The 12,435-nt window shown below is 32.4% G+C and overlaps 1 pseudogene across 1 annotated transcript in view; it reads right to left on the reverse strand.

Moving 5' to 3' along the window:
• The window catches only part of LOC143232302 (uncharacterized), a 123,999-nt pseudogene that overhangs the window by 17,681 nt on the left and 93,883 nt on the right, over positions 1 to 12,435 (reverse strand). The window contains exons 28-32 of the transcript XR_013017489.1: positions 11,924 to 12,085; positions 11,296 to 11,481; positions 10,030 to 10,163; positions 6,993 to 7,119; positions 3,287 to 3,466 (exon numbers count right to left, since the gene is read on the reverse strand). The product of XR_013017489.1 is annotated as an uncharacterized LOC143232302 (transcript). The remainder of the gene's footprint in view (positions 1 to 3,286; positions 3,467 to 6,992; positions 7,120 to 10,029; positions 10,164 to 11,295; positions 11,482 to 11,923; positions 12,086 to 12,435) is intronic.

Below are 12,435 nucleotides of genomic sequence, written 5' to 3' on the forward strand. Positions count from 1 at the left end.
AACAGAACCTGAAAATGAGTTAAAATAAATCATATTTCATACCCCGGATAAAATGTGAAGTAGAGGGTAAGCCTAGAGTTGTAATCCCCCCTGTCCTGAAGGAATGTATCCATTGCCAAAATCGAATGATCACTATTGGAGAATAAACTGCCAGTAGTTGAGTGATCTAATGAGAGGTCAACCCACCAATCAGAGTTGCAAAATGGAAGCCTATCCAACAGGACCTTGAAATGCAGCATCTGCTATGTCAAAATAATCTGTTTAAGTTGAGACAATTGACCTGCTACCATATACACAATCCATGGAACAAGGTAGGCTAGTAGAGTGGTAAGACAGCAATGGTCCTAATAAAGGAGACCTAAAATTTGAAAACAAGGATCTCTAGACAAAATGCCTTCTCAGTGAGAAACACAAAAATTCCTGACTTAGGTAAATGCACTTAATCCCTGAAGCAAGGAATTCAGGAAGAAATAGAAGTCTGGATGAGGTGGTTGTAGAGAAATCCATACTATAATAGTGTCATGACTCAATAACCCAATGAGATTGAAGATTGATGCCAATTATGGAAACTGGTAAATACTAAGAATCGATGTGTATAATCTCTTGGTTGTATAAAGGCCATTAAAAAAAATTATTTGTGCTCTCAATTCAAAGACATGAGGGATTCAAACAATGTCCACCTTACTAGAAGGAAAAGAACTGTCCATGTCATGGGAGAAGGAGAGATGACTAAGAGTTAAGCATTTTATTTCATAATATTGAGTCAGTTGAGCCTGACTGAGAGACGAGATGAAAAACAGAAAAATACCCAGACTAATTACACATGTAACTGAAGTAACAACAGATGTCTCAACACTGAAAAAGAAGCCTGCTTTGGTTATTTCTGAAACAGGATGTGATGTTCTGACAACTAACAAGAAGGTACCAGCAATCACCAGTCATCCATAAAATAACATGTAGACAGTGTGATGGACTGGAGGCGATGATAAAAAAATTGTAAAGTACAGGAGAACCCACATGATACTAATACTGGTCTGAAAATAAAAACCCAGAAATACAGTAACTGACACTTGTGTACAATAAATGCTGATAATGGTGGGATTTCATCACTATGGAAATGTGCAGATAGAAACTGAATACAACAAACTTGGAAATCTTAAATCCCAGTAAAACAAATATCAACTAAGATTGAGGAATGAATAACTTGTAAACCTTAGAGAATCTAGGCCTTGACTGGATAACAATCTCTTGTCTGCCTAGGCCCAACAACTGACAAGAATAAGAGCTTGAAAGAATTATCACTACTCTCTCACTACCCTCCGACAAACCAAATTCTCATAGCCTCAGAACTAAGTTCCAAATACTGATAACCACACAGGTTGAGTGGATAATAGTGGTGAAAATGTAAACTGAACTGAATGACTAATCCTGACTCAAAAACATTGAGTGCTCTTGGATCTGTAGTTAAGGTTATGACACATCCAGGAATTCTCAAAACCAAGCCCCCACAGATACTGAAAGTATACAATAATCACCAATGCTACTGACAGTGATCATACCAAGCAGCAGAACCCTTGGATATAAAAAGAACTTATTCAGAGGACCAATGTACCAAGGAACTAATGTCAGGAGTCAGGACTCATGAATAGGGGGAGAACTACAACCCACTGTACGAGCTGATGAAATTCAAGATTCCAAAGGCAACAGGGAGGAATCTATAGGTCAAAAATTGAACCAACATGCATACTAACAATGGATCCAGGTCATCATCATAGAAGTTGATGATCCTGAAAGTCTTTCAACAAAGTGAAGTGAAAAGAAAACAAAATGCTAGATGTTAGAATTGTAAGTCCATAGTCTTACCCTGTTCCATTAGGGGACATTAATCTATTCGGGTTAACTACAAACTCTGCCTTAAAACCCCAAAATTTGAGGAAAATAAGTATTATTTGAGTCAGAAAATGCTTTATTTAGTGGTGGTAGGCTAAATTGCGAAATTCTGGCAACGTATCAGATAAAGCATAACAGTCCCTTCAGCATAACTGAGAAGTAATAAACTTTCCAGCATGAACCACAATATTTATGGATGGAGAAAAACTAAAAATTAACTTCCAGATCTTTCAGCCATCAAGTAAGGTGCAGGCTCTAAATCAAGTAGGAAAAACCCAAAACATCACACTCTTGACGAACCAACAGAAGAAAACAAACTGAAGGCAGCATATCCCAAAGTGCCCTCCTGTTCAGTTTTTATAAGTCACTTAAAGACTGTGGTAATTACTGTTAATTGGAACAACATTTTGTCAGGTAAATTTGTTTTGTTTGAGCAAAGTAATATTGAGCCTTCTAACACATTCACCATAGGGAACTCAGTTTCAGACCCCAGCTTTGTGAGTCTCCAAACTCAGTGTTCAATTACGAAACCGAAAAACTAACAGACTAAACGAAGGCTCAAGAAAAAAATTAATCCAAATTCTTTCCAGAATTTTAAGGAACGTGCTCAATTGCAACCATAAAGTCCCCAGAGGACCACCACAAAACCAAATATATGTCTATCTCATTATGAATAAGATCAGTAACAATGAGAGTGGACACTCCCCACCCAACAGATATATGAAACCAGATATCAGAGATGGGATAGAAGAGATCTGATTTGCCTTTGTGTCAGAAATAATAATCCTGGAATTCATACATAAGTTGGTTTGCCAAACAGAATACTTTGTTTTTTGATTATTATTACGAAAATCAACTAAGTAATACAGACAGCATTCAAAGCATCTCCAAACAATCATAATACTGGAATACCCATTAATGATGCTTTGTCAAGAAAAAGTGATAACATTATCTGAATGAAGTGCTTATATACTATAGTAGGATAGAGGTTGTATTGATGTAAATGCAGAGGGTCACAAGATAAATATCATAAAGGGCAATTAAGTGGACTATAAAAGACTGGAAGTGAGCAAAAATCAAACCAATGTTTAGATGGGCAAAGGAAAAACCATTGCAGTCAAATGTGAAAGGAGGTAAGTATATTTTGGAATTAATGTCAACAACAGATTCCATCTAATTGGCATTCAGAATCAAACATTACAACACGAGCAATAATATTTTACTTTTTACATAAAATTATTGAAACATTTCCAAAGTGTTAAATCCATACGTTAGATAGAATGAAATACACAAAAGCAATAAATCCAATGTCTTTTAAGCTACAAGTCAAATATTAAGAGAAATGTAAACTTATTCCACTATTATACTTTTGGAGTAAACAATCTTACAAACTTACCCTTGGGTCCATCTCTTCCAGGAATTCCAGGAAAGCCATCAAATCCAGGTTCTCCAATAGCTCCTTTCACACCAGGTAATCCTTGTAGTCCAGGAACTCCATGTTCACCAGGGTATCCAGGAGGTCCTGGTGTGCCAGGTTCACCATGATCTCCCTTACTGACCACAGTTGAAGGGAAGCCTTTTAAAAATCAAAACAAAACAATTACAGATCAAATAAAAAAAAAGTACACAGTAACATCACAGAAGATTTATGTGTGAATCTTCCAAGATTTAGCAGTAATATTAAACATTAGAATGTTATTAGTCAAGTTGTTCATTTTTATTGTATAGTCTTCTCTAGCACCAGCTTTAATATAAAGAGAAAGCATTGCTTATACTAATTCTAACACCTGATGAAAATGTAACTCAAGAGCATAACGCAAAAGCATCTTCTACCTTGGATCACATATAAATTCTGAGAAGTAAATTAAACCCAAAAGTCTTACAATAAAGGGCAGGTGAATGAACCTAAGGTGAAAATTGCAATATAGGAATGATAAAATGCATTCAAGCTACTAAGAAAAGAATAAGAGGAACTAAGATTCATAAAATAGATAGGTTACACAATTTATAGATTTTAACTTCTATTTATATGCCTCCTCATACATCAAATGAAACACGAACTAAGGTAGTAAAACTTGAAAACAGATTTTGATGCTCATTGGCAAAATATCCCATATCTGAAAGTACTATTTGCCAACTTCAGTTAGTTATAGGAAATTTTTGTTTCAAATGAAATGAAAAAGCAAGGAAAGAGAAGAAAATATAAAAAATAAATATAAAAATCATTGAAAGTGTTAAAATTAAACCTTTCTCCTGACATGTACATTTAACTCAAATAATAGTCTCGTAGCTGTATGAATAGTTTTGCAGAACATACATTGTATGGGTTAATATACACTAAATCAGAAAAATAGGAAGTAAAACTGTAATTTGTTTTCCCAATATCAGTAATCTGGTGATACACCACTTTCCTTCCTGAGCAAAACGTTGTTCAAGTATGTTGTATATATAAGACTGTTTAGTGTAAGAGTTATTATTTCATTTAGTTGGTGATTTAATATTCAATTTACATTTGATAAGAAGTCAGTTAAAATAATTATTTCAAAGTGATACTTATAACAAGTTTGGTCACATAACTATGTACATGCCATATGTTGTGTTTGCTATTACACTGTTGTCTAGGCTTTACTAATATTATTGCTGTCACATTATGTAAACCTTCACTATTTTTCTCATTACCTTGACCGAGTATTGTTAAATCAGATCTGTTAACATACTTTACAGAAGGCTTGAGGCCTCTCTGAACAACATATACATATCGGCAACCAAGTAAGCACGAGTCAAGTTCAGTCGGAAAATTAGTTAATGGAAGAAAACGTGAAGTTACCTGGCATGTGACTAATTAACCATAGTGGGCAATATTTTAAACTGAGTTTCACAATTTGATAGAAATAAGGAGAATAATTTTTCTTGTCAATTGGATTCCAATGTAGTTGAAACCATATGTGTGAACTTTTGATGAAAAGAAGACAATTACTTGAAGTTTAGATGGGGTAGCATTAGTAAATTATTTGCTGCTGACATTATTGTGAGTAGAAAAATTAGTTTTTCTTGTCAGTTGGATTCTTAAATAATTGAATCCACCTGTGCAAACTTTTGACAAGAAAATAAAATTATTTAAAGTTTTCGATAAAACAGTGACATCCTATAATGTAAAGAAGTTCTGTATACACATTGTACTTGTTTTGAATATATTATTTTAAAACAAGTGAAATGTGTACTTTACATTCATTGTTCAAATTTATCACCAACAAGTCACAGATACCTACTGTAGAAAAATCCAAGCCCATGTACATAAAAACCTAACAAAGTACAATGGCTAAATTTTAATTGAATTCACAAACTATACACTAGACCTTTGACATGGTCTGGACGAAGAAACATAGAACATGAACCTTAAAATGTCATCTACATTAACAACATTTATGGCTATGATATTTTATGAACAAAATAAAAATTAATAAAAGATAAAAAGCAACACTACAAATCATTCATCTATAATTCAAATTTAAAGTAACTCAGAAATGCAGTTATCTAATAATTTCCAATGTCAATAGTAGTGTAAACCAGTGTTCAAAATATTGACTATGTATATGTATAGTAAAACCTGTCTAAACCAAAAAGTGCATAGGACAGAAACATGTACAAGCTGGAGGTATCAAAATCTTACAGCATTACCTTAAGATTTTTATCAACAAGTAGAATTAGAACCTGAGTAAGGCAGAAAAAATGTTTTTGACTGAATATTAATTCCTTATTTAATTAATAATTTCTTTAAATATTAATAAATTCTTGTTTAATTAATAATTTATTTAAATATTAATAAATTCTCGGACATTTTGTTGCATTAAGTATTGGCTAAATACATTCTGTTCTTTTCTCTGCCCAACACTGAGATATTCTGCACATTTTCAAAAATTTAAGCAAGAATCAATTTCCTGTGGAATAGAAAACGAATAATATAGCGTGGATAACAAGTGCTATATTCGAGGAATTTTTAAACAAATTAAACAAAAGAATGGAACAAGAAAGTAGGAATATTCTACTTTTACTAAATAATGCAACTTGTCACCCAAAAGTTCATCTTTCAAATGTTTGTTTAATCTTTCTACCTCCATGTATAACATCAGTTCTACAGCCACTAGATAATGGAATTATACAGTGTATAAAACTGATGCTTCAGCATATTATTGCAAACACAGACGACTGTAAGATAGAATATGAAATGACCATGTAAACTGACATGTTAAATGCAATTGCATTTTTAAGTCATTCAATCAAATGTGTAATAATGTGCTTTCAAAACTGTGGATTTATTCTTGATAATAGCAGAGATTGTGGAGAAGTTGTTTCTTATGACAATTCTAGTGAAATTCAAACTCTGATTGAGAAGATTGATGCAGATGATTCTGTGAATGCAGAAAGTTTTATGAACATTGACAAAAATGTTTTAATAGAAACTGATTTAAAATCTACAATAGAATCACAAGATGGTAACAGTGTAAGAGATTCAGAAGATGAACAAAATGAAAAAAATAGTGAGGAAATAAAAATTCCTACTTCATCACAAGTGTTAAGTTATATTAACGCAATCAAATTGTATGCAATAATGAAGGGGGAAAAATTAACTTCTTGAAAAGGCCATAGAATTGGTGTTCTCTTTTAACCACATGTCAAAGCCCATTATAAAATGAAACAGGTGAAATTGGACACTTTCACAAAATTAAGATTTTGTGTACTTATGTATATTTTGAATATCAATTTTTATTCTTATTCTAATAAATATAGCATAAACAATATAATAACTTTACTTACAAACGTCTTACTTCCCTTGAGTCAAGCAAGTATAATGTTCTGCTCAAAAATTATATATAATTAAGGAAATGCATGTTCAACTGTCTAAGCCAGAAATTTTACTTGGTCCTGTGCAATTCTGCTTTAGACAGGTTTTACTGTATATATACAGTGTATTCAGAAGAAAGCAAAAAGTTATCTTAGCATTAAGGTGTATATATATGTATATACCTGTATGTGTTTGTATATTCTCACATCCTACTTACCTTTCAAAACTTACAAATATTATAGAAAACAGTTGTTTTTACCTGGCAAACCAGGTTCTCCCTGGTCACCAACTGCACCTGGAATTCCATCTATTCCAGGTATTCCTGGAGGTCCCTCATCACCAACAGGTCCTTTTATTCCAGGTAACCCCACTAGTCCTCTGTCTCCCTGTGCATATTGCCATATAATTATACTTGGATTATATGCAAATCAACTGTTGTTTTATTTACACCATAAAAATTACCTTAAAAAGTATTATGATACAATTATTTGTGTAATATGGTGTTACAGAGTAAAATCTAAGCAAAAAAACATAGCTGGGATGTAGTTCATACTGACTACAAATATCCTGGTAATACTTTTAACATTGACACTAAATTTTATATGACAAAGCCAGTAAGTGAAATGTAACTTCAATTCTAGGACTTAAACCCAACACTGAGATATTCTGCTCAATTATAATTAAGGTCTGTTGTTATTAGTATAATCATCAAACCACAGTACGATCAGTTATTAAATGTTTAATCAAAATATTTAAAACATTTTATCACTCGTGCTATCATGTTTTACATTTAAATTACAAAAACTTTAAACTTTAATTTTTGAAAATTAAACTTATGAAATTGTAATGTTAACCCTTTTCAGCCCCTTCCTCATATACTATAGTTTTGGTTTTTACAGTAGAAATACTTAAACAAATTGCAAAAAAATCAGAACAAAATTTTAATACCATATAGTACTTAATTTTACCTTTGAGAAAAAATAATAAAATTTGATTTTGTATTTCTGTCTCTTCTTATACTATGAAATTTATAATATTTAAGTAGAAATACTTAACCAAATTGCAAGAAACTTAGAACAAAACTTTAATACTATAAAGTATTTAATTTTAACTTTGAAAAAAAATCATATAATTTGATTTTATATTTCTGTATCTTCTTATATTATGAAATTTATAAATCTCTTTTTTGTTTGTAAGACAGTTCTCAAAATCCATTAAAATTTACTCCTCTCTTTTTACAATTCAAAAGTTATTATTATTAATCAAAAAGTTCCATTTTACATCATCCATTCAGATTCAACTTGATTAACATTTATTCATGTATTGATTTTAATTGCAACAGTAATAAATCCTGCCTAAAATCTATAAAAAACACAGCAACATTCTCAGAAAATGATAACTTCTTCATGAATATAAACTGGTACATTTGGAAGAGCAAAAAATTATCAAAATGTTTCATTAAAGCATTTTTTACAGGTGAGATTCCTTATAGTTGCACGCTAATTAAGATTAGAACATTTGTTTCTTACTTTCTATACTCTTCAAAAAAAGAAATGCAAAAGGCAAACTTTGAGACATATTGTTAACAAGTTTATTCCGGGTAGTTCTGTATGACATGTGTGAAACTTTGCACATTCACTGCTGAACATCCAAAGTCTGCAAAGGCGAAGCCCACGCTCACTAGGTGAAGTTTAACATCACTCAACGTTAGTAACGAGTATGTCCCCCGTGAGCATCAATAACTGCTTGGCATCTCTTGCCCATGAAAGCAATGAGATGACGAATCACATCCTGTGGAATGGCTGTCCGCTCAGACGTCTCAGACGTCGGTCCAACTCGTCCCAAAAATGTTCGATGGGGTTTAAATCTGGTGATCTGGAGGGCCAGGGAAGAATGTTGATGTTGTGGTGTCTCAAGAAGACAGTGGTGAGTCGGGCTGTGTGAGGACGGGCGTTGTCATGTTGAAAAACGTTGTTGACATTCACCATGATGGGTTGCACATGGGGCCTAAGAATCTCGTCGACGGTTGCGTACGGTCTGATCGGAAATCCTACACAGCCCTTGTATGGTTGAGGCAGTAAACGTCGCAGTGGTAGTCCTATCCCCGAAGGTGACGTAACCGGATGTAGCGATCTTGTGCGGGCGTGGTCACACGAGGTCTGCCAGATCGTGGACGGTCACAAGTTGATCTGTGTTGTTGGTGACGATTCCATAGCCTTGTGATGGTGCTTGGGTGGACATTCACAGCTCTGGCAACATCTGATCAAGATTCGCCTGCTTCCAAGCAACCAATGGCGTTGTTGCATTATGCTTCAGTCAGTTTTGGCGTAACTGTATTGCGTGTCGGTGGCTTAACACTGAGCTATGGAAACCAAGAACCTGTCACTTTTATAGGGATTTTGCACATGTTGCACTTGCAGAACATGCAGATCTCTCAAACAAATTTATTGGGCACACCAGTTTTGGCGAAAAATCCAATGTTTTCCTCCATTTTCAAAGTGCACAACTTTTATTGTCATTCTGGTTTGACAATCAGTGCCTTAACACGTGTAACATCACATACTTTGAGCTTGTAACGTTATTACATATATTTCTCTTTAAAATAACAAAAATATCCCTTTTGCGTTTCTTTTTTTTGAAGAGTATATATTGCCTCCCAGTAGCATAGCAGTATGTCTGCAGACTTACAACACTAGAAACTAGGTTTTGATACCAGATATCCTGTTGTATATCTTTGTGCTTAACTTCAAACAAGCAAACAAAATACCTTCTTTATCAAGTATACCACATTATTTTTTAAAAAAATTACAAAATACAAATTCTAACTTATTCTTAAGTAAAACTATGTTGAAATAGTGTTAGAATTATTAATTTCATTTAAATTTTGAAATTTGATGTGCAAATGTGGATTTTACACCTGAAAAGTACATGATAGTCATTATGGAATTAAACTGCTCCTGATATTCTAAATACTTTAATGAAAAAACATGAATTTCATACAATGTTTACTATTAAAAATGATTTTTATTTTCTTTACTTTACTCTAAATGTTTTGAATATATAAATTACAACAGCAACTCAAAGAAGAAAACTTAACTGGATTTTGACATTGTACTAAACATGTCATATTTAAAAAACTATTAAACTTCCAGTGAGGAACTGCTCAATGTCTATAGAGCTAATAAAAATGTACAACTCTTAATGATATACATAAAACTGAAGTAGAAAAATGTTACTTCACTGTGAACTTTTAACATGCAAAAGGAGATGACTAAACACAGCATGGTTATTCTGACCTTTGTCCCTGGAAGGCCAGGTAAACCTGGTAAGCCACTTATTCCTTTAGGCCCAGGACGTCCAGATAGCCCATCACGTCCTGGAAACCCTGGGAAGCCTTCGAATCCTTTATCTCCCTTAAGCCCTTCGAACCCTAAAAATAAATAATTAAGAGTGTTTATCACAATCAGAAATATTCTGATTTTCAGTGAACAATAATAGTGATAATATAATAAATAGCTAAAGCAATAATAGTCATACTGTTAAAATTCTTAATACAAGTTTTAGCTTGTATTAGATTTATCCAATGAGGTTAAACAAGTAATACTTGATAGACCATTAGATGGGGCACATCAATGGAAAAATTACATCAATTATTCTCAGGCAGCACAATCCAATTTTTCTTCAAGTACCTTAATAATGCATTTAAGCACTAAAAATTAACCTGAAAAGATGACTAAAATTTTAACCCTCAATCAACTGCAAAATGAGGTTAAAGGAGACTTTAAGAGAAAATGGTCCACATATGTAAAAACACTAGACCATTTTACAAACACACACATGCCTATTAATATCTGAACTTATTCTAGATGAGCAGTGAAATCCATTTTTAACAGGAGTGAAAAAATCCAAAAACAAATATGTAGTTAATTTTAACTTAAATGAAGAATATTTACCAATCTTAGCAGCTAGCTAATTGAGATAAAAAGTTAATTAAACTAAAACACTACCAACTAATTGAGCTTCTAGCAATTTTTAACTAATTCTCTGTACATTGTACCTTCTCATTAATAACTGGTTTTCTTCTGTGTAAAAACAAATAAGCATATATATAAATAAATTGATTAATGCACAACAAAATATTATAAAAATAATTAAAAATCCATTATGAGAAAGGATTTAATAATTATCAAACCTTACAAATCAACTTTCAATACAAAGGCTTTCATAAAATAATAGTTAATGTTCATCAGGCACATTTGATTACGATGTGTGTTAAAAATATACTTATCCTGGTGATTTTTTTAGTAAAATTGTTACAGTTTATAATAATGAATGAATACCAAAAAATTATTTATTAATACAAATGGTTTTCAAAAATCTACATATTATTAGAAATAAAATTAGATACCTCTGCAGATAGAATTGTTGAGAATGGTACTGTAAGACAGTACCTTTAAGACTCTTATGTGAAGGACACATAGTTCTAGTATTTAATATTTTGCATTATTACAATAAAAACTATTAAAGTTTCAGTAAAAAAACAAAATATACTTCACAAGTACCTGGAGTTCCCATGTCACCCATCTGTCCTTTCTGACCTGATAAACCTTGAGGACCTCTAAAACCTTGATCACCAACTTCTCCCTTTGAACCAGTTTCTGCCCCCAGGCTTTCTCCTGGAACTCCTTGTTTTCCCTTAGGTCCTGGTATTCCTGGTTTGCCTGGAGGCCCTGGATATCCATTGGGACCTAACAAAATAATTTAAGTATCAAAAACACATGCATGGTACAAATATAATTATTGTTGCAATGTAATAGAGAAAATAAAGTTTAAAATTTTATTATTAATTATTATTATTATTTATTTTAAAAAAATCAGAAACTTATACAGTCAACAATGCTATATTCCTATTTACTAATAGAAAGATTAATAGAAGGCTAAACAAACACTGATATACATTTTAAACAAAGCTGAGGGCCTCATATCACCTAATTACAAATATGATATTTCTTGTATCACTTCAAATTATTTATTCTATTTGTTAATAATTAATACTCAACAAATGCCCATCAACTAAGAATTGTGTAAAACTCAGGTTTCTTTGGAAAGCTACTTTATTATTATTTCTATTAAAAGTTAAATAAAATGGTTAAGTTACACTCTTTGTATAACTTTAAAATATCAACATACCTAAAAGTCCAGGTTCTCCATAATCACCTTTTAGACCCACTGGTGCTGCATCTCCAGGTGGACCTACCACTCCTTGTGGTCCAGGCTCTCCTGGCTCACCTCTGAAACCTGGTAGACCTGGCCGTCCAGTATATCCTGCATACCCCGGTTCTCCTTGCTTTCCTGAAATAAATATGAAGGTTTTACATTCATTCATAATAACTGAATGTAAAAAATAATATTTCAAATTAACACTGATACTATCTTTTCCTTAAAGAGACTCACAAACATTTGGAAAAAACTGACTTACAATGTCAGAAACAGTGACATGAATATATTAAGATTTTTTTTAAATTAAATATTTAATATCAGTATAATGAGCACTTTATTAACATTAAATATTTAACTAATTAAGATACATTCATCAAATTCATTTCATCATCATTCATTAAGCCTCTCGATTCTATGAAGGAACATAGGGCTGCAATCGCTAGTGCGGATTCATTAACAGGCTGGTTTTTTAAGTGAGTAAA

Source organism: Tachypleus tridentatus, chromosome 1 (assembly GCF_004210375.1).
Source record: "Tachypleus tridentatus isolate NWPU-2018 chromosome 1, ASM421037v1, whole genome shotgun sequence".
In the NCBI taxonomy this organism is placed as follows: Eukaryota; Metazoa; Arthropoda; class Merostomata; order Xiphosura; family Limulidae; genus Tachypleus; species Tachypleus tridentatus.